We start from the raw sequence: 22,926 nt of genomic DNA, 5'->3' as shown, positions 1-22,926 counted from the left end.
GGTCATTGATGGGCATGGGTCCTTAGGGTCTGTTTTTAGAGGCCTTCATTCCCTTCCAGTGAGGAAAGAAGCAGGAGATGGGGTTCTGTTCCACACCACCTCTGACATCAAGGACCTTTCTGTGGACATCTTCAATCTGCTGCCCCATGGTTAGTCTACTCTAGCAAAATAAAAAGGAGAGTCTCTAAAAAGGTGTAGATCATATAAGAAATATGTAGCACCTGTTCTATATTGAAAGAAAAATGCCTTCTTCCGAGTTTGGCCAAAGATTCTTTTTATTTGCATTAAAACATACACAGAAAAGAAAGGCTTTAGTACATTTTATGTTAATCAAACTATTAAATGCTGTTCCAAATAGCCTTAGTATAGTGATAATTCATATTCATGATCATAACTGTGAGCCACTGAAAGATTGTGAAATCATCAAATATTATTTTCAGCTCAATTTAAGGTATTACTTCTATTCTAATTATTTTACTGCTAATTCTCTATTAACTTGAATATTAGACAAATCAGAATAGTCCATTCCTCTATCATGCCAGGAAACATATCTTGTATATTAATAAAAGAAATGTCTTATATATTAATAAAAAGGATGTTTTCAGTAAATTTGCCCTCTCTAATTTGTGAAAACATGATTTTAGTTGAGAAAACAATTTTCTTCTGAGCTAATGAAAACAATAACAATGTTTATCTTTACACATCTTTGTAAGGTCTTCTTTCTACTATAGTTGTGTTTCTTCCCTTATATGCCAGGTCCTAGGTTTTAAAAAATTTAATAGGAGACTTAAACTAGCTTTTCTGGGGATCCCTGGGTGGCTCAGCGGTTTGGTGCCTGCCTTTGGCCCAGGGCGCGATGCTGGAGTCCCGGGATCGAGTCCCACATCGGGCTCTCGGCGTGGAGCCTGCTTCTCCCTCCTGTGTCTCTGCCTCTGTCTCTCTCTCTATGTCTATCATAAATAAATAAATAAATCTTCAAAAAAAATACACTAGGATTTCTTTAATCCATAATTTTTTTCCCTGTGTTTTTCCATGTGATTATTTTTGATAGCGTTGACACTGATAAATGCTGCATATTTTTGGTAAGTGCATTGTTGTATACCACAATATTGCAATAGACTGCATCTTAATTGCTTCTTGATGACTTGTGGTTTAAAATGACAAGTTACTTACATGGAAGACTGATAACATCTAACAATTATGTACTATTCTGCATATGAATATATTTCTGTTTAAGAGATTAGACCATTTTTCTACCTAATATTTGATGTCAACCTTATAGGTTTAAAATATTTAACACTTTAGATTGTAGTTTATGGCTTTTTAACTCTGTAATGTTTTGGAAATTGGAAGCAGTGTAGCTCATTCCATATACTAGATAATGGGAACTGGGGTACAAACATGTTTTCAGAATAGCAGTTGATTTTTCCTCCATTATATGCAACATATTGAAGGGTTCTACTTTTTGCTTTCAATTCTACTTAAGTATGAATTCTCTAGAAGAAATCATCATTTGGGTCTCATGGACATAAGTGTGTGGGATAAAGATGGGAGCTGGGAACGAGGTGCCAATACCTGCACTGAAGCAGCTAAAGTAATCGTTTTGGGGTGTTTTTTTCTGTCATTATTTTATGTCATGGGCAATTCTCAAAACAACACTTTGTCATGTTTGTTATGGGGCTGGTGGAGTGTGTTTCTGAGCCAAAACTTCGAAGATATGTCTTGAGTACCTGTTGACACATGTCAACATGATGATTGTCTTCAGCAGGCAAGATGAATTGTATTCATATTTATCAAGTACCATTTACTATGAGTCAGGCGCTAAACTAGGAGTTTTTATACATTATGTCACTTAATCCTCACAGTAAACCCTCTATAGGATTCATACCCACGTTGCTTAACGCCAGAACTTGTGCTCTTATGCTCTCAGAGGAAGGAAGTCCACAATCCGTGAATACTTTCAATTCACAATCTATGAATACAGTATGAACATTTAAGAGAGTGACGGAAGAGTCTGATTCTTGGGCCCTATGGCTTGGGGGAGAAATTATCCTTTCTTTGCTACCATACTTCCCAACCCAGAACACCTCGAAAAAGATGGCTCCAGGAATGGATGGCAAACCTTTCTGTCTTTGGTCATTTTGTGAGGCCAGCACTGTATTTTAAAAGGCAGAGCAATTTGGCAGATGTCCTATTTGTCATCAATAAATGGAGGCCACATCTGTTGTTTTACGCCAGACCACTTCTCCCATGCCCCTATATATAGTCAGGTTTGTGAGGGAGTGTATTCTCTTTTAGACTGATAGAGAAAGGGAAAAAATACCTGGGGCATAGGAATCTGTAGTATTCTAGGAGAGTGATGAAATGGGGAGTTGGAGCTCTGAAAGTATTTTGTATGACAGTTGTGAAGGGTAACTAAGTATGATTGAAAAATAAAAATTTTAGACACACTTTAAGTTAAATAGGCTTCTGTAAATTGGCTTGGGAATTAATCAACATTGATAGACTTTTTTTTTTTTTTTTTTTTGCCTGTAGAAATATGTGTTAAAAGTTCCAAGTAGCCAAATTATGGAAATGTGTGTTAAAAGTTCTCAAATAACCAAATTATGGATAAATTTTGGAAAAACATCCTGATTGCACAGTGGAGCTGGCCAGCCTTTACAATGAATATGCCCTGGTGCCTTCAGTTGGGGGTGTTCCTAAGGTATGATTCAGCTATATAAATAGCGTTGAACTTCTTAGTTTGATCTGGTTTATTATCCCAGCAACTTCAGTCACAGTGTTTACTTTCTCTGAAATTGCCATAGAAACATGGACACATTTCACTTTAGAAGTGGTTGCCTTTCATTGTGGTGCCTTTCTGATCTGATTTCTTATAATACCTCTTAAGAGCATTAGGAATAAATTTTAGATAAAGAGCTTTGTCCTATTTTGATGAAAGATTTTAGAAGCACCTGCCAGTTAGTGTTTGCTATTGCTATCAGAATTTACACTATTTGTTTTCTTTCTTGGAAAATGTTTTAAGTTTCAAAAAGTGTAAGCTAATGACATAGGCATTGAGAAGTGACGTATACATTGCAATTTAGACTAAATAGTTTTTTTCTCAGCCTTTTTCATTTTATAGTAAAGAAATTAGTAATTAAACTTTGTACTGTAAAATGTCAATTGAACACAATTGCCAGATAACACTTCAGGCACAGCAGGGTGTTATGAAAAAACATTCAGAAAACCCAACCTTACCTTTAGTGCGAATGAACAAATAATCCATTATTGCTTCTAGGTGGTGCTGGAGCAAGTGGTCAGGCAGTGGAACAGGGAGTAGCTCAGTCTGCTCTGCTCCTCCATCACTTTTGTTCAGCTTGAATAACTGTGAACATTAAACATAATTCATTTTCAGGAGCAATGTCCAAACTGAGATATATATATATATATATATCAGTTTCAAGTATTATATATATATATGATTGTACATTAAAACATGCCAACTTAAAATGACTAAACAGGGGATCCTTGAGTGGCTCAGTGGTTTAGTGCCTGCCTTTGGCCCAGGGCGTGATCCTGGATTCCCGGGATCGAGTGCCACGTGGGGATCGGCATGGAGTCTGCTTCTCCCTCTGCCTGTGTCTCTGCCCCTCTCTCTCTCTCCCTCTCCCTCTCTCTCTGTGTCTATCATGAATGAATAAATAAATAAAATCTTTAAAAATAAATAAATAAGATGACTAAACAGCAGTAAGAGGCAGGAGAAACTTTGTGTTTGTCGATGGGGTCTCAGCACCAGTAAATGAACCATTGGTAATTAGATGGGAAAGGAGAAAAATTTGAACTTTCTATCTAAATTGAAAATAGGAAATCAGTAAACCTTATTAATAGTGAAACCCATAAGTTCTATAAAATCTTATATTTTGATAAGTGTTTTTAATAATGTCAAAATGGTTTATTTGTAGTTTTATTGAATCTTATTTATCTCTGTATCCCAGTTCCTATAATAGAGTATAATAGACAAAATTTATTGTGATTATTGAGTATGCTAAAGTGATAATGAAAATTAGCACTAGTCAACTTCTATAACAATAATTTTTTGTCTTATTTTTAGTTGTCACCAACCGTACTGTGTATTTCAGCTAACACTTGATGACAATAAAATCATAGTATGGCAAAATATTGGAATAGTTTCTTGGATTTAAAATCAAATTTGATTTGTCATTTTATTTGTAACATCTTATGTGGGTGGGTTTAAGAGAGATATAATCTAGTTTATTTTCAACCATACCATTTTAACTCACTTCATTAATAATTAATCTAGCATTACTTTGAGAAAAGTGAGATTATACATGGTGAATAGAAAGGAATCATTATATTATCATTAACACTACAGGAAGAAGAAAGGCAGTTTAAATTTGAAGACAGTACAGTCCCTCTAAAGCAAAACAAAACAACCTAAAAATCAAAGTATTTTAGAAAGTATGCTTAGTTTCCAAAGATCTCTTAATTCATATTTGTAAATTTACAAGAGTGTATAGCGATTACAGGCAAGGATGTTGTGTTTTTCCTTAACAATACAACTTTGTATTCGAAGTATTAAAACATCCTTGAAAGATGATATCTGCTTTGTTAATTTCTTTCATACAGACCTGTTCAAGAGCCCTTTAAAGGATGCTGTCTGTATTAAACTAAGCATGGGCAATATGCATAAGTTGGCGAACTTGTATTATTGTGTGGTACAATGCGATGGTTAGAAATGATTGTGAGATTGTACACAGAACACCTTCTCTGTGAGGTGTTCAGGGAGATAAATGCACAAAGAAGGCAAAAGAGACAATACCAAGATTTCAAGGCAGAACTCTAAGACATTGAACCGGATCATCTTGTCGGGGCTTGCCCCTAAGATACAAGTGATTTCAGATAGCCTGTGTGCTGAAAATCCACACCCCACATCCCAGATCTGACAGTCAATGATGAGGTTGGGCTGCTCAGGAGCACAACTCTTAGGGCCAGAGTCAGCAGTGGGAGAATGTGTTCCCTCTGAAGCCTCACTTGAGTCAGGCTGGGTTAGGGTTGCGCTCAGAAATAGGGCATCAGTGTTGGAAGAACAAGTGCAAACTGCACTGTTCTGATCCCCTTCGTGTCAATCCTTGTTGTTGGATTCAGGGCAGAGACAGGACACCACGGTATGTACACTCTGACCTTTCTCTCCTTTGAAAGCTTCACTTCCATAAAACATAGTCTGTCATAGTCCTGGGACTTGGCAGTTTTCTTAATTATCACGACTAATTTTTGGAGGAGGAGGTAAGGGAGGAGGGCATAGGAGTTCGTGCTCCCCCTAGGGGTTGACGGGTAAGATGCAAAGACCTCTTCAGCATTTGGTGAGCTGTTTTGAAATATTTTATTTTTTAAAGATTTTATTTATTTATTCATGAGGAACACACACAGAGAGAGAGGCAGAGATACAGGCAGAGAGAGAGAGAGGGAGAACCAGGCTCCATGCAGGGAGCCCGACGTGCGACTCGATCCTGGGTCTCCAGGATCAGGCCCTGGGCTGAAGGTGGCGCTAAACCGCTGAGCCACTTGGGCTGCCCTTGAAATATTTTGGAATGATCGACTCTATGCTATAATTAACTATTACATATTTAGAAATTTTATTAATAATTAAATATATTTGCTTTTACATTTAATCTAATAGATAAAACATCTTGAAGAGATTTTCCTATAGAGATATTTTCTTTATAATATTAGCAAAAGCTTTTATAACTTCTATTATAGTCTGACATTCTAAGCACTTAATGTGTGTTAAACTTAGTCAAACCTCACAATAACGATGAGAGGGGTGTTTTTTATTATTATCTCCATTTTTATAGATGGAGAGATAAGTGACATGCCCAAGGTCACATAGTTAGCAAATGGCCAAGCTAAGAAATAGACTCAAATAGTCTAGCTCTAAAGGTTGCTTTAATCTTTATGTTATTCATCCTCTTAAATAATACTGATTTAATCCTCAGCCACTGGGGATGGAATGGGAGACATTTTATGCTTACCTTGAAAACTAAGTTTAGCTGGCAAATCTAAAGAAGTGATTCTGAAGATAGTTTTGGGAGGCTCTTAAGGATTATTTGAATCATTTTTTTGAGTACCTTTTTAAACTTCCGTAACCTTTCATGTGAAATACCTTTACTTGACTTTACATTAGTATTGTGCTCCACCTTACCTTGAGAGGAGTGGAATTCCTATTAGCATTTTACTCTTTGACCAGAATTAGCATCTTTATCACGAGACAGAGTTTATGATCCAACTTTGTTATGAATTACACAGGCTAAGGATGGATTGTTACTTAATCACTGCAACTTGATATCATTTATTTTATAGTTTGATAGTTTTGTCTTCTAGCATCAATAAATCAATAAGGAATATTTGAGTTTCTAACTCAAAGAAGTTACAATTTTGTTAAGTGGTAGTGTATATGATGTTGTATGATTGAGATTTCCTTCCAATTACATTTGAAGTAAGTATAGTTCCTCACACATAGGAGAAGCTTGGCAAATATTTGTGGAATTCCATTAAACTGAAAGTCTGTGTAATCATGTAATTTGGGGGAGCGTTTAGAAATTCCAAAGTCAATATGTGGGAAATTCAAATACATGATTATGTCAAGAAATTACTGTGCTTATGGCTGCTTATTGTGTTAAAGGTAATGAGTCTATTTTGCTGTTTAGAGATCTAGTACAATGACCAGATGGTACCCAGAGGTTTGTCCCCATCACTTGGAAACTGGCTAGATATTAAAAGCATAGTCAGCTCTTTTGTTGAAGCACTCATATGTTAGCGTTTATTATTTATCCACAGTTAAATTATTATTCTTAAAGGTTTTATTTATTTATTTATTTATTTATTTATTTATTTATTTGAGAGAGAGAGAGAAAGAGCACAAAGTGGGAGGAAGGAACAGAGGGAGAAGGACAAGCAGACTCCACACTGAATGTGGAGCCCAATGTAGGGCTCAATCCCAAGACCCTAAAATCATGACCTGAGCTGAAATCAAGATTTGGCTGCTTAACAGACTGAGCCACCCAGGTGCCCTGGTGTCTTTTATTGAAAAGACATTGGCCTTTGGCTTTTTCTTTCTCTTTCTTTCTCTTTCTTTTTCAGTTGCAGCATTTGCACTGTAAGATAATTTGTCATGCTCTCTTAAAGTGGATTTTTTTTTTGAAAGAAAAAAATTAGGCTTTCCCCAAACACCTGAAACTTAAAAGAAATATTTTTCCTATACTTTCTCTTGTTCAGTAAGTATAGGATCAAGCTAGTTGTGTGATAAATGCAGTGGAGTGCACATGATGTGTATATGTGTGTACACACTTGTGTTAGATACAGTGAAAGTCCGAAGCTTCAATAGCAGATGACCTTTTGATCCTATAGCTGTCTGTCCTACGTCTGGAGTGATCCAGAGATGTGTGTCACAAAAGTAGCTGCAAGGGCTATGAGAAGTCATACTCAGAAGTGTTAGCAGTTAAGCTTGACCAGACGTTGAGATTTCTGGAGTTTGCCAGAAAAGAGAAAACTAAGGATCAGGGTGTGTTAGAGGGGAATAGAGTCAGATGGACCATATTTATAAATGGACAGGGTAAATGGCTTAAAAAAAATGTCTCTTTACCTGGATCACTCTGCCAGAAGTTGTACATTTGGGAATTCAGGTTTTTTTTGGATTTTGATGCTTTCTGGAGAGCTTTTTAACTAATTAACACCTCATACCTCAACACACCTAACAGTAATTGGTGGGCACAAAGCACGTTGAGCTGAGAGATTCCTGGGAAGGATCTAGGAAGGATTGATCTGGGTTTTTGATCAAAATACTTGGCATTAAGGATAAGTTTTGTCTACTTTGCTGATTTTCTAGCCTCAGCCCCAGGAAAGTCCGAGGAAATTCTTCATTGTTGCACCCTCAGCATGACAGTTTCACCACTACAGAGAAATGGCTTCTGATGAAAAGGCCTAATATAGAAGTTAGTGTAACCAGATAGAAGTAGCGGGGAGTGCTGGAATGAACTATTATAGCTTAAGACAAAAGGTTTGATGTTTTACAGCTTCAGGGGACCACAAACTGTTGTGTTCAGCCATCAGCCCTGTTCTTATAGAGAAGTGGCTTTCACTACTGCCCTTGCCCCAGGATAAATGGGGGGACAACTGAGAGGGAGGAAGTAATCTTAGAGCTGAGTTATGGTTCCTGAAGAGCCTCTTCCTTTCACCTTCCTCATTGTTAGGGGTAAGAGCTCATGACCTTTGCTGAGGCTGAGAAAGGACTGGAGAGAATGTGTAATGGTGGTAGCATCCAACAGTCTCCCTCTCTACCAAGTCTACAAATAAGTTGGGACTGGTGCTCATCTCCTCTCTAGAAGGTACTGAGTCCCTCTTTGGAAGGGACTATCAGAGCCCCTAATGTTGTTCTGGGTGTGAAGAAAGGGGACACTATAGAAGATGGCCAGGCCTCTTGCTGGTGCCCCACCCAAAGAAGCCATTTGGGTAGAGGGACTTTTAACAAAATGCTGGGACAGGGGCTGGGTGAGGGGTAAGAGGAAGAGGTCAGTATCCAAGCCAGACCTCTAATGCCAGGATAATGAATATGCAGGAAAGAAGGAGACTGTGGAGAACAAGGAACTCTGTGGAGAGTCTGCATTTGGATGCCTGCCTCACAGAGAGAGCCAAAGGTCAGTTTAGTATTAACCTGAGGAGCAGAGAAAACCAACCCAGTGAGGCCTGCAACATCCTTCTGGGACTATTTCTGGGAAGACCTGGACCTCTCCTATCCCTCTTCCGCTGAGCTCTAGGAGGGAAGTGCAGAGAGGAAGAGAAATGGAGAAGTGGGTAGAGTAGACCAACCCCCAGGTCCAGTCACTATAACCACCATTCTAGCTTGCCTTGTGGGTAATAGGGTAAGGAAGAGACTTTGAATTGAACATGAAATTGACGTTTTAAAATGAATAGGACTGAGTTTTTAAGAACTTGAAAGAACCCTTCTAATAATTGAGAGAGACTGAAACAATATGGAGTCTGAGTGAGCTATTGGTAATAATCAGAGTATCCAGAGGAAAAGAAGACCCAAGATGGTATAGTTGGGAGAAACCAGTTGTGGGAAAAAGAACTCACATTTAAAGTCTAAGAATTTGAGACTGCTTAATTATCAATGACATCATTATAGAGTTGGAGACCTTAGAGATCATTCTCTAAATTTACCCCTTCATTTACTAAGCATGGCTGTCCACCAACTCCCCCATTTATCCAGGGCACCATTATAGAGAACAGTTTGTGATGCCATGTATACGGAATGGAGGATTCTTTAAAGATTTCATGGTATAGAACGATAACAGGTACTAATATTGTCAAGATCTTACATAACCTTTAATTCTTACCTTTAATTCTTCTGATAGCCTGATAAGACACAGCTATCATTATAATTTTAACCTTAGAGATGAGGAAGCTGAGGCTCTGAGAGGTGTGAAAACTTGTTTTAGGTCTCAAGCTATTAAGGTGGGTGGGAGGACAGATTTTTTTTTGTCCCTATTTTCTTTTATTCAACAAACCTGCAACTCCAATACTCCAAATTTCAAAAAACAAAAACAAAAACAAAAACAAAAACAAAAAACAAAACAAAACAAAACAAAAAACACCAGTGATTTAAGAACATATTGATCTGGTTGGAATGGGGCCAGGCAGAAAACAAAGTTAAGGCGGTTCAACCTTGCATTGATCTGCAATAAAAGCAACCACCATTTATTGAGCTAGGTGCACATACATCATTTCATTTAAGTTGGAATTCAGAGGGATCTAAAAAACAGTAATAAATCAAAGGTGATTGTTTTGGCACACGTCCTAGATTGAGAGTTTGGGGTTCTTACTGATCCAAATGTACATTTTAGAAACCTTAAATATATAGCTGCTGTAAGAAATTACCACAAGCTTAGCGGCTTCAAACAACACCAATTTATTATCGTGTAGTTCTAGAGGTCTGAATTCTGAAATGTGCCTCACTTGGTTAATATTGAGGTATCGTCAGGGCTATGTTCCTTTTTGGAAATTCTTGGGAAAATCTGTTTTCTTGATCTTTGTAGGTGTCTAGAATCTGCCTCCTTTTTTTGGGATCATGGACTCTTTTATCTTCAAAACTAGTGCTGGCTGGTGGAGGCTTTCTCACAGCATCTACCTTAATTTTGATTTTCTACCTGTCCCCATCTAATTCTTGTGCCTCCCTTTTCCACATTAGAGGATCCTTGGGATTATATTAGGCTGGCTAACCCAGATAATCCATGGTAATCTTCCTCTTTTAAAGTTGGTTGATGAGCAACCTTAATTCCATCTGTAGTGTTAATTCCCCTTTGCCATAGAAACAAATGTATTCACAGGTTCTGGAGAATAGAACATGGAAATCTTTGGGGGCCAGGATTCTATCACATTCTAGTTTCATAACTAGGTAATGGCTATAGTGACGATTTTCTCCAATTTCAGATGAATTCTATGATTCCTTAAACAAAATGACAATTTGTTAACAAATATGAATTGTCCATTGTGTTGAGTCCGGATTTTGATAGTTTATTTTATTTTAAAAATATTTTATTTATTTGAGAGAGATAGATCTCACACGTGTGGTCAGGCACACGAGCAGTGGGGAGGGGCAGGGTGAGGAGAAGGAGAAGCAGACTCCCCATTCAGCAGGGAACCAGATGCTCAGGGCTCAATCCCAGGACCCATAAACCCCCAGGGATTATGACCTGAGCCAAAGGCAGATGCTTAACCAACTGAGTCACCCAGGTGCCCCTTGATATCAGTTTTAAAGAAAAACAACTAGTTTACGGATTTTAGGAACATTTCATTTCTAAATGCATCTGTAGTTTTACATGATCTATGTTTTTATGCCTTAATATAGAACTTTAATAGAAAATCAACCTGAAAGAATCCTTAGAGTTTATTTAGTTGAATCTACCTCTTCGCAGATTTGGAAACTGAGACTTAGGTTACATACTTCCTCGAATCATAAAATAAATTGATAGAGAACTGCTTTTTATGATCTTACAAGATTTTTAAAAAAAGAGGATTCACATTTCTGAGTTTATTCTGAATATATCCTTCACAACAGGGGCACCTGGGTGGCTCAGTCTATTAAGCATCTGACTTCAGCTCAGGTTATGATCTCAGGGTCCTGAGACTGAGCTCTGTGTTCAGCTTCCTGCTCAGTGGGAAGTCTACTTGTCCCTCTGCCCCTCCTCCCACTTGGGCTTACTCTCTCTCCCAAATAAATAAATAAAATCTTTAAAAAAATATATTTATGTCCTTCATAACAATTGAAGGACAATTTCCAGGTTCTCACAACATTCTTGCATGTTTGATTTGATTCTGAGTAGAATGTAGCTCTGAAACTCTCTGAGGAAAATAGATACCACTGATCTCTATATTTGGGCAAATGTTCACCTCTACCCTCACTGTTAAAAGTATAAAACTTCCCAAATCATAATTGGTGAAAAAGGGATGATGTTGCAGGCAGAGGAAGATTTTCTTTGGTGAAGATGGGGGTAGTTTTGTTAGGGAATGAGACTATTTAATTTTCCTTTAAGAGGATGTTGATGAGTCCTGGTGGCTAGTTTGTAAAATCAACTATTTATTTTACCTTTTTCAACTTTAGTGAGTTCCACTAGAAGAATTACACTGTGGGCAGCCCGGGTGGCTCAGCGGTTTAGCGCCGACTTCAGCCCAGGGCCTGATCCTGGAGAGACCCGGGATCATGTCCCATGTCGGGCTCCCTGTGTGGAGCCTGCTTCTCCCTCTGCCTGTGTCTCTGTGCCTCTCTCTTTTCTGTGTCTCTCATGAATAAATAAATAAATAATCCTAAAAAAAAAAAAAAAAAAAAAAAGAATCACATTGTAGAAGTTACTTGTAAGACCTATACAAAACACATACTTACCTGAGCCTTGGGTCATTATTTTCTGTAGATTGTCAGTGTAAGTACTGCCCATGTGGTAATGTAAAGTGTTAAAATAAGAATAAAGTTTACAGTCTATTTAGTGCTGCATATATTAAAGTGTAATTTCCATGTAAGCTTACAACATAGAGAACCAATTGCTATCTGGTTTTATGGATAATAAGATCAACTGATGGAATGTTTTCTATTGTATAAAGCCTGTTAAAAGCCAGAAGAGAGAAGGGTACTCTCCTTTGACTTTGGGATCAATTGAGGACATAAAGTGTTTATGTAGTGGATATGGTGGCATTAAACAAGATTTAAAAAGTTGGAATTATAATTTAAGAAATTCCTGGATGTAGATATTAGATATTTACTTACATAAAACAAAAACACTGCACAGGATATTTTTGTTGTTCTGAACTCCTTCAAGAAAAGTCTGGAGGAAACCAAACTGTGGCTTAAGTCCTTTAATAATTATGACTAATATCTTACTATCTTTAAAACATTTTTTTAACAAAGTACAAAACATTGCTCTGAGGCTTCTTATGGACATAAAAGCTTAACTTTGTGTTTATCTGATTATGTCTTAGATCTTTCTGAACTCTAATTCATGGTTTTGATTTTTATTTTTAATTTTTGGAAAACAGTTGGAAATGGTTTGAATATTGTAAAGATCAAGTAGATGATTAAGGTAGATTATTTGTTTTATTCTTATAGGGATCTCGGTGCTATGACCTTCAAGGGACTGTCATTGTAATTTTTTTTCAAGTGTTTTTTTCTTCTATCACTTGGGTCTTTTCCTTCCTAAACTATTCTGTTTCCAGCTTTCAAAAAGTGTACCATTGGTGGTGGTACCCAGCCCTTGAAAGTACTGCTTACTTTAGATGGTTGGCTTGATATACACCAGAATTTAAAAGTTCACTCTAAAAAGCTTTATTAAAGGTAGAATTTAGCTGAGAATATTGTATTGAGAATATTGTACACAGATCTCTGAGCCTTTGAAATTAAGGAGTTCACTCTCCATATTTATAAATAGTTTTTCATTTCATTTCATTTATTTTCGTTTAGGAAGCTCAGTTGCTCTAACAAAGAGATCCAAACATATAGTGGCTTAAACAAGATGGTAGTTTATTTCTCTAACAGGTAACATTCCACCAGTAGGCAGACTATAAATCAGGTAAGCAGCTGTGCTCCATAAAGGAATTTAGGAATCCAGATTCTTTTGTCTTCTTTTTGGGCCATCCCCTTGGCATGTTTGTTTTCTTGTACCTTTGATTAAACTGTCTCACCACCACCATATCCCCCTTCTAGCCCATAGGAAGGAGGAAAACAAAGATGGAGGGCAAGTAGCTTTTCTAAAGGAAGTGATCTGTAAGCTGCACATGTCACTTCTACTCATATCCCATTGACCCATTATTGATATGGCCATAACCAGCTACAAAAGACTGGGAAATGTAGTCTCTACCTAGGTGGCTATGTGTCTCAGCTTAAAGTTTAGGAGATTTTTATTAGTAAAATAAAGAAGTTTTGTTAAGGTTAAAAGAATTAGATATATATATATATATATATGTTATATATATATATATATAAAATAAATATATATATATTTATTTATTCCAGTCGTGGAATATATATGTATATTTTAATGCTTTCTTTTTTTTTCCTTAAAGGTTTTTATTTAATTGTTCATCACACACACACACACACACACACACAGAGGCAGAGACAGGCAGAGGGAGAAGCAGGCTCCCTGTGGGGAACCCAATGCGGGACTTGATACCAGGACCCTGGAATCACGCCCTGAGCTGAAGGCAGATGCTCAACCACTGAACCACCTAGGCATCCCAGTCATGGAATATATTTTTAACTTGGAGAAGGAATCATAGTGTTTTGTAATATGAGGGAGTTCAACATTTCTGTAATATGTTTTTGGATTCACATTGTTCGATTTGGTTAGGGCAACTGCTGAGAACATAACTCATGTGCATAACACCCCATTTCCATACCTGTATGAACCAGTTAACTTCAAAATTGTGTCTCACAGAGGTGGACTGCACTTTTTATTGACTCACAAATGTATACCATATGTGAATCATAGAGAAACTCCAAACAAGAGCAGTACAGTATGTCTTGAAAAACTATGTGCTCCACACTGTGGGAAAGAATCTAATGGAGTATCTTCAGTGAGCCTTTGGAGGTTGTCATGTGCAGTTAACCATAGTAGAGCTGGAACCTCTGTAGATGGGTAGATATTGGCCTCCAGGCAGTAGGGAGCTCCCTCACTCACAGGGGAGCCAATTTCATTTTCAGGTGACTGTCGTTTGAAAATATTCATATGTTGAGCCCAAATAAAATTCCTCTCTGATGCATTTCCTTGTCAGTATGATTTCTATCTCAGTAGCTAGATTAATTTTAATTAATTAATTTTAATTTAATTAATTTAACTAATCTCAGTAGCTAGATTAAGTTTAATCTATCTCAATAGCTAGATTAAGTTTAATTACTTGTGTGACAACTTTTGACATATTTGAAAGGAGTATCCCATACTCCCACCATAATATAATCCCTGACATTTATCGAGTTCTTGACAGGTCTTAGTGTTCTAAGCATTTTACATGTATTAACTGACTTAAGTCTCACTGGGGTTATGAATTAGGGACTGTCTACTCCATTTCACTGATGAGGAATTTGAGGTATAGAAAAGTTAAATAACTTGCCCAGATTAACACAGCAAGTAAGTGATGTACTCTTCTTTATCAGTATTTTAAAACTTTGTTTGTAGACCCCAACGCTGGTTGCTATGCCAGTTGCACTGTGGTCAACTGTATTAGACTGTTTAACCTCCCTTCTTCTGGATGCTGTATTTTTTTTTTTAAGATTTTATTTATTCATAGGGACAGAGAGAGAGAGAGGCAGAGACACAGGCAGAGCAAGAAGCAGGAAGCAGGCATCATACAGAGAGCCTGACGTGGGACCCGATCCAGGGTCTCCAGGATCACGCCCTGGGCTGCAGGCGGCGCTAAACCGCTGCGCCACCGGGGCTGCCCTGGATGCTGTATTTCTATGAATGCAGCCATCAGGATAATTTTCCTTCTAAGGAAAAAAACCCACCCATATTTCATTGATGTAAGTTCAGCAAGTTGTCTTTGTATTCTAGAGGCTTTGCTCCTGAATTTGAGAGGATCTGATGGGTTGACTAAACACAGGCTGGATATGGCAGCTCCATTAAATTTAATATGCTGTGGAAAGCCATTGTAATTTTCTTAAATGGGGGGAAGAGTAATTGGTTAAAAAAAAGTAGTTAAGGAAGATTTCCTTAATAGCTATGTGAAACAATGGAGATGAATTATGGATTAAGAGAGTGGCTAAAAGTTTCCAGAATTAGGTGCTAAGTCCAGGAGGTAATGTAGCACTACCTTTAAAGGGGTAGATTCTAGAATTAGACTACTAGAATTGGAATCCTGATTCTTTGTTTATGAACTATGTGATGTCAGGCAGGTTACCTAATCTCTTTGACCCTCAGCTTTACAACTGTAATAGAACCTACCTTGTAGGGTGGTTGGGCAGATGAAGTGAGAGAATTTATATAGAGTGCTTAGCTAAGTAGTTGGCACATGGTAGATAGTCAACAAATGTTAGTTATCATTTAGAAATGGAAAAGAAAATCTGAGACTAGTATTGAAGTAGGAATTGTCATGAATTTTCAGAGATATAAAGGAATCAGTAAGTAAAAATAATTCCTAAGATTCTGATCATGGAAGTCTTTGAATAGAGTGTTTTTTTTTTTTAACTATATATTTCTTTTTTTTTTTTTTAAGATTTTATTTATTTGAGGGACAGAGAGAGCAAGGCAGGGGGAGTGGCAGAGGGAGAGGGAAATGAGGCTCCTCACTGCGTTGGGAGCCCGACGTGAGGCTCGATCTCAGGACCCTGGGATCACGACCTGAACCAAATGCAGATGCTCAACTGACTGAGCCACCCAGCTGCCCTGAGAGTGGTATTTTTGAGTTATGGAGCAAAACTTGTCTTTAGCTGTTGTATATAATCTAATCTAATTTGGGATGATCTCCTTTCTAAAGTGTTGGGGACTCCAGTGTCTCTGCTCATGGTCTTTGGTGTTGTAGAGATTGGTTGTCATTGATTTTTCTCTGATTTCTTGCAGCATTACAAAGAGAGTGCACAGAAACTTTGATTTTGGTTTATGTAGTTGTTAAAGAAAATAAAGTTTCCCATCCCTACCAAAAAAATTCTGTAAAGCAACCAGCAGTATTTGTAATTGTTATTTTCTTTGCTCCTTCTGATAAACAATTGTGCAGTTTTTGCTAGAGGGTCAGGTTTGTGCAAAGATGGGTTTCAACTTCCACAAATTCTAGAGTGAAAGAATGAGCATTTGTGAGTTTAGCGTAGCTCTGTTTATTTCAGCAAATGATTTTTTAAGTGCCTGCTTCATTTGACACACTGCTGTGTGCTCAGTTTTGATCATTCTCTTAGCTAAAATCTCATCTTAAGAACCGTATATAATAGAGCTTTTTTTTCTTGCTTCAAGTTGATTTAAAATTTAGAAAAAGCCCCCATAACCCCCACCTTGGCACTAACTCAGCCTTAAGGGACACCTAAAACTTAGTAAAGGTATGCATTAGAAATAGCTTCCTATTAATTTAGCTGAACTGGTTTTACCTTATGATTCAACTAAATCTGCTTTATATTGAACAAAAGACCTCTCATGGATAATTACTTCGAGTCTTTTTATTCTCTCGGAATGAGGCACATTTTGGGAAAGTTTGTGAATACGTACAGAATGTGAATGAAAACTTGACTACGTATTAAGAAAATCATGTCTGACTCAGACTCAGCTTTTCTGTTCTGTTTTTCATGTTTGACTGTAAATTCCTTAAAAGCAAGAACTCTTCCAAACTGTTTGGTTTGTGGTCCTTAGAAGGGACCACAAAGGGAGAGAGTATAATGCTTTGTAAAGATGGAGACTTTAAATAAATAATGACCAATCTTTAAATAAATCCTTAAAATTAAGGAAAGGAGTGAACTATAACGTTGGCAGCTATTGCTCAATTTATTATGAGTAATAGTATGGTTAGGGGCAGTGCTGTTTGTTTTTGTTTCTGAAGCCTTTTCAAGCAAGGCTGCTCAGAATCCACAGGACTTTCCCCTCATCTTCTGTCTTAGGTGTTGCCACCTGCCAGGTTCTTATAGGTGAGGTGCAAGTTAGATTAGAAGAGGATATATAACATTTCCTGTCTCTCTCCTTATACTTATTAGATTTAAACCATAGCTTATTTTATAATTATTGTCTTTTTGGTATCATGTTTTTTATTTTTATTGAGATACAACTGACATGTAATATATTAGTTTCAGGTATACAACATAATGATTTGATATTTGGGTATAGTGTGAAATGATCACCACAATAAAGTTTGACTAACATCCAGTTACAATTTTTTTTCTTCTGATGAGAACTTTTAAGTTCTACTTTCTTAGCAACTTTCCAATATACAATACAATGTTATTAACTATAGTCACTATGCTGGAAAGTATATCCCCAGCACTTACTTATTTTATAACTGGAAGTTTGTATCTTTTGACCACCTTTACCCATTTATTTAACCTACCCTCAACACTGTACCTCTGGCAACCAACAATCTGTTTTCTGTATCTCTGACTTTGATATTTTTTAAGATTCCATATATAAGTGAGAGATTTTTCTTTCTCTATCTGACTTGATTTACTTTACATAATGCCCTCAGGGTCTCCATCCATGTTATTAAAAATGACATGGCTTCCTTTTTTAACAATGGCTGAATGAGATATATTTATATTTTATTTATATCTATATATATCTATATATCACTTTTTTTTATCCATTCATCCATTGATGGGCACTTAGGTTGTTTCCATGTCTTACCTGCTGTAAATAATGCTTCAAAAAACATGGAGGTGCATGTATCTCTTTGAGTTAGTGTTTTCATTTCTTTTAGATAAATACCCAGAAATGAATTGCTGGATCCACTGCATCCTTTATTAAGGCATCCTGGGTATTTGGAATTTTGGCTAGAATCCATGTACAAACCAATGAATTCAATCTGGAAGCTTGTGGTAAAAACTAAAGATAATATATTGCTGCTGAATGACCTTGGGCTCAAAGTAGACCTATCAGTAAACTTAATTGAGGAGCCAGTGTTTCTGGAAATTTAAAGGCTGTAAACTCTTTTAGTAGAACATATAAGCACTATTATTTAAGCTTATCAGCTATTACCTTGATTTTGGCAGAAGGAAATCAATTAGAACCTTATTATAAACACTGGGAAATTATAGCATCCTTAGTTTATTCTTATTATTAGTCTCATCTTGCCAACTTTGACAAGAGGGATCACGTTAGATTTTTTTTTCTTGTGTCCTCTATAGCTCCTACTAAGCATTAGGCACAGTCTTGGTTTATTTCTCTCCCAGACTGAATCAAGATCACTTACTCTATTCTATATTCCCGAAAGAATTCTTTACCTGAGTTACACAGTCTACTATTGCTGGATTCACTTTATTTAATAGGAACTTAAATCTTTGGGAGTCAGCTTGGGTGGGGAAGGGGACAGAGACTTGAGAATTTGATCTGGGATCCTGGAATCTCAGCTTTGCTACTTAAAAATTGTGTGTTCATGAGCAAGTTTTAAAACTTTTTCTAAAAAAATAAAAAATAAAAATAAAACTTTTTCTAAGCCTCAGTTTCTTCTTTGTTAAAATGGGAGTTATGAAGTGAAATAAGTCAATCAGAGTAAGACAGTTATGATATGATCTCATTCATATGTAGAGTTTAAGAAACAAAACAGTATCAGAGGGGAAGTGAGGAAAAAATAAAACAAGATGAAATCAGAGAGGGAGACAAACCATAAGAAATTCTTAATCGTAGGAAACAAACAGGGTTGCTGGAAGGGAGAGAGATGGGGATATGGGGTAACTGAATGATGAACATTAAGGAGGGCACGTGATGTAATGAGCACTGGCTGTTATATAAGACTGATGAACGACTGACCTCTACTACCTCTGAAACCAATAATATATTATATGTTAATTAATTGAATTTAAACAAAATTTAAAGAAAAGAAAAAAATGGGAGTTATGACGCCTGTTTTTCAAGTTTGCTATAAGGCCTATAGATGAGGGATGCAAAGTCTATATAGATATATTTAAGATATATTTTAGGCTGTACTTAAAAAAAGGAGGACTTGACAAGACATTTAACTAGCAGCTTCTTTAAGAAAAATATGACCATTGGGTAGTAATGAAAAGTCTATAATTCTTTTTTTTTAAGATTTTATTTGTTTATTCATGAGAGATACAGAGAGAAGCAGAGACATAAGCAGAGGGAGAAGCAGGCTCCCTGCAGAGAGCCCATTGTGGGACTTGATTCCAGGACCCTGGGATCATAACCTGAGCCAAAGGCAGATGCTCAACCACTGAGCCACCCAGGCACCCGAAAAGTCTATAATTCTATAAACTTTACAGCACATTTTATATGCTTTCCTGGCAGCTGTGGTCAGTATTTCTTCTGAGTGTGTTTTCACTCACAATAGCAGTGTGCTAGTGTTCTAAGAAGCAACCCTATGCAATCCGATGGTCTGCCACCATCTCTTGATCAAACCATGTATGACATTTATTCAGTCAAATTATCCTTCTGTTATCATTAGATGCTTTCCCCACAATCATTTAAATTAATGTGTGCGAATATGGGCCATGTCTGACATCTGAGCTCTGACACCTACACCTCATTCTGTGAGTTACAACTAAAATAAAAACGAAAGCAATTCTTTTGGTAATTATATATAAAGAGATTTCTTGGTTGTGACAAATTTTGTCTTTTTTGTTCAAATATTGAAAATTAATTTGATATATAATACTACATATGCCAGGGTGGGGGATGTGGGTCTAGTGTCTCATTATTCAATGTTTTATGTTATTGTATCTTTAAATATATAATTAATATCTCTGCTATGGTGCCAAGGCCACCGATATTTGACTCTTCTAACAGCCTTTTTGGCAATGCCCATCATTTTTTTTCATGCTATGATACATTTGGCAAAGTTACTTTTAATGATTGATTCATTCAACTGTTCATTGATACTTCTGCTATTTGTGATAAGAATATACTTTGTAATGGAAATTCAGAGGTGATGATGGGAGACATGCTTTGTACCCAATTTATTAAAACTAGATCTCATATAGGAAATAAGTGCTTTGAAAGGGGTTTAGATCTGAACTCCAAGCTATGTACTTAAAAATGCTTATTGAACAAATGAATGTATTAGCCCCATATATCAGTTTGCTGGATATTTCCACAATCTCCAGATTTCCCCTTTTCTGTGTTCCGCATATACCCAGGTTCCCTTCTAGCAATCTGGACATGATCTTTGTTTCCTTCTTCTCTCTCCTCTAACATCCAATTTGTTATCATGTTTCTTTGGTTCTACCTCCTGAATGGTTCTCACTGCTACTCCAGTTTCAGCTTCTTCCACACTTGGCTTCACTACAGCATCTTTTTAGCTAGCTTTTTTGCCCCACCCACCTTCTTTTCCCTGATCCATTCATCATAATAGTGGTAGAGTCTCATTTCTAAAAGGCAGATCTCGTTGTATCATATTCCTGCTGAAACTTTTTGTTAACTTCCCACTGCCCTCAGAATAGAGTACAAATTTCTTTATACGGTTCAGGAGGCCAGGTACAATGTGGATCCTGTTAATCTTTCCACTCTATCTCCTACTATGTCCTACCTTTCACATTCTACTCTATGAGATGACGATATATTAGAGACCACAGTGCCCAGCTCATAGCGGCTCAATATACATTAGATATTCTTTGCCTTCTCTGAGAGTGGCACAACTGGGAAAAAAATGATTTTAGGAGCATTAAACCAGGGAGATTGGGAGGGACAGAAGCTCAGAATTGAGAAGAGGGTTTAATCAAATAGGCTAGGTGCTGGCCACTAAATGGATAATGGATACTGTGATAGAGATTAAGAAATTATTAAATCCATTAAACTTTTGAAAAGCATTTTTGGGGTTGATTTTGAAAAATAATTTAGTATAGCATATAAAAAGGACTTTGTTGGATCTTACAATTTATTGTTTCCTGAGATTATAATCTAGTTTAGCAAAGTTGCCAGGTATTCACTCTTCAAGATTTACATTGTTTTCCAGTGTCCCCAAATGGTTACAGTTCTGTTTGTTAAGTGTTTAGTTGGCTACAGAATTTCCTTAAATTGTGATTTTTAGTCAATGGAATATGATGACTCACAGGGAATGTAACTGTTTTCTTAGTTTACTGATCTTTATCTTTATGTGGTCAAAAGTCTATGTTTCTATTAGTCTCACAGATTACCAAATGTGTTTGTGTGTAAGGGAGGAAATAAAGTGTAATTTGGTTAACATTCTGTGTCTAGCATGACAAATATTAATAACATGAGGTTGAATCATGATTTAGAGATAGAGACAAGTTTTTCACTACTGTTATTCTGTAGTACTGCTATACTTTGGATTGAATGTGTCTTAATGATCAAAATTACCTTTGAGTTCAAAACTTAAGACAATTTTCAGTAAAACAACCCATTTTATTTAATATCTTTGAATTTTTAAATTAGATTCAAAGTTTTAATTTTTTGCTAATTCAATATCTTTGACTAAGTAGAATTGTTTATCTAGCAAGAGATTTAAAAATTCTTATGATTAGATGACTGTCATTTAACAATTGAGTATGGATCTTTTTCTTTTTTTGAGTATGGATTTTTGTAAAACATTTAGTAATGGTAATTTGGAAGTTTATAAAAAATCTTTTAAAACTTCTCATAACTTTACAATGTCAGGGCCCTTTGTAAAATTATCTATATAGTGATGTGAAATGCACTTGTATGGACAGAAAATTGATTGCCAAGATCAATTTTATAATTATGTACATAAATCCATAATTGAATATTCCAGTCTTTGCTATTTGGGTAAAAGCTATTATGCTGTTTTAAGAAGTGTATCAAGAGTAGATGGAAATAGAGTGTCTTTAACTGTCCTAAAACAATTCTATAAATGATTACTACTTTCTTTCAAAAGTTAGGAATCCTATTGAATTCATTTCAGTTCTTTACAGTCTGCCAGCTGATTGTATAATTACATGCCATATAGCACAAAGCATGATTTATGAGACTATTTTTTTAGTGTACTTACTAAATAGTAGAATAAAAAATAGAAAGCATAGTATTAGTAGGAATACTATAGGTAGGGTTGTGAGACAAAATTTAGGAGGGTCAGTTAAGTTTGAGTTTCAGGTAAATAACAAATAATTTTTCAGGATAAGCTTGTTCTTTGCAAAAATTACTCATTATTTATCGAAAATTCAAATTTAGTTGGATGTCCTGCATTTTTATTTGTTAAAACTGGCAACTCTAGCTGTAGGTGATTAGGTAAAATATAGGTAATGGTAAAAGAACAGCTTTTCTAATGGAACAGAATTTTTCCTTAAAGTTCCTCCAAAATCAAATAAAGACAATTTGATCACCCAACTGGTAAGTCAATTTAGAGCTGGGATTTGAACCCAGGGACTTAGCAAGAGCCATGCTCTATCGCTGCCTTTCATATAGTACTGTTTATATTAGTGAAATTAAAAATAATTCTGATATTCCACTTCATTTTATCCTTTATTATTTTGAAGTTTAGCATCATTAAGGCCATTAAAATACATATTTTATTTTATATTGAGAAATTAATTTAGTTAATAAATTGAATTATTTTCTTTTCTAAAGTATTTTTGACTTGAGAATTTCCAAGAAACATGTAGATTGTTGCTATTCTAAGTGGTGTTCATTAGTTTAACCAAATGTTTTTGTTTGCTGTATGATTAATAGTGCTTTGCTTTTAATTTTCGTGTTAAGACTGAATTATTGTGTTAAGACTGAATTACTATATTTGCACCAAGCAACTGGGAAGCAGCCATGATTTGGA

At 36.2% G+C, this 22,926-nt stretch overlaps 2 protein-coding genes across 3 annotated transcripts in view; both read left to right on the top strand.

Moving 5' to 3' along the window:
• PLCL1 (phospholipase C like 1 (inactive)) overlaps window positions 1–22,926 on the top strand; it is a 326,629-nt gene that overhangs the window by 2,685 nt on the left and 301,018 nt on the right. The gene's annotated exons all lie outside the window — the stretch shown is intronic.
• LOC144306224 (uncharacterized) overlaps window positions 1–22,926 on the top strand; it is a 53,194-nt gene that overhangs the window by 20,807 nt on the left and 9,461 nt on the right. Inside the window, exons 8-9 of one of the 2 annotated variants that reach the window (XM_077885664.1) lie at window positions 60–149; window positions 2,536–2,704. The exons of the other annotated variant lie outside the window; for it this stretch is intronic. The gene's annotated coding sequence lies outside the window, so the exon portion shown is untranslated. The remainder of the gene's footprint in view (window positions 1–59; window positions 150–2,535; window positions 2,705–22,926) is intronic. 2 annotated transcript variants of the gene reach the window in all.

The sequence above is a fragment of the Canis aureus genome, chromosome 36 (genome assembly GCF_053574225.1).
Source record: "Canis aureus isolate CA01 chromosome 36, VMU_Caureus_v.1.0, whole genome shotgun sequence".
Lineage (NCBI taxonomy): Eukaryota > Metazoa > Chordata > Mammalia > Carnivora > Canidae > Canis > Canis aureus.
Note: the sequence above shows the minus strand (reverse complement) of the source record. Positions and strands in the feature narration are given on the sequence as shown.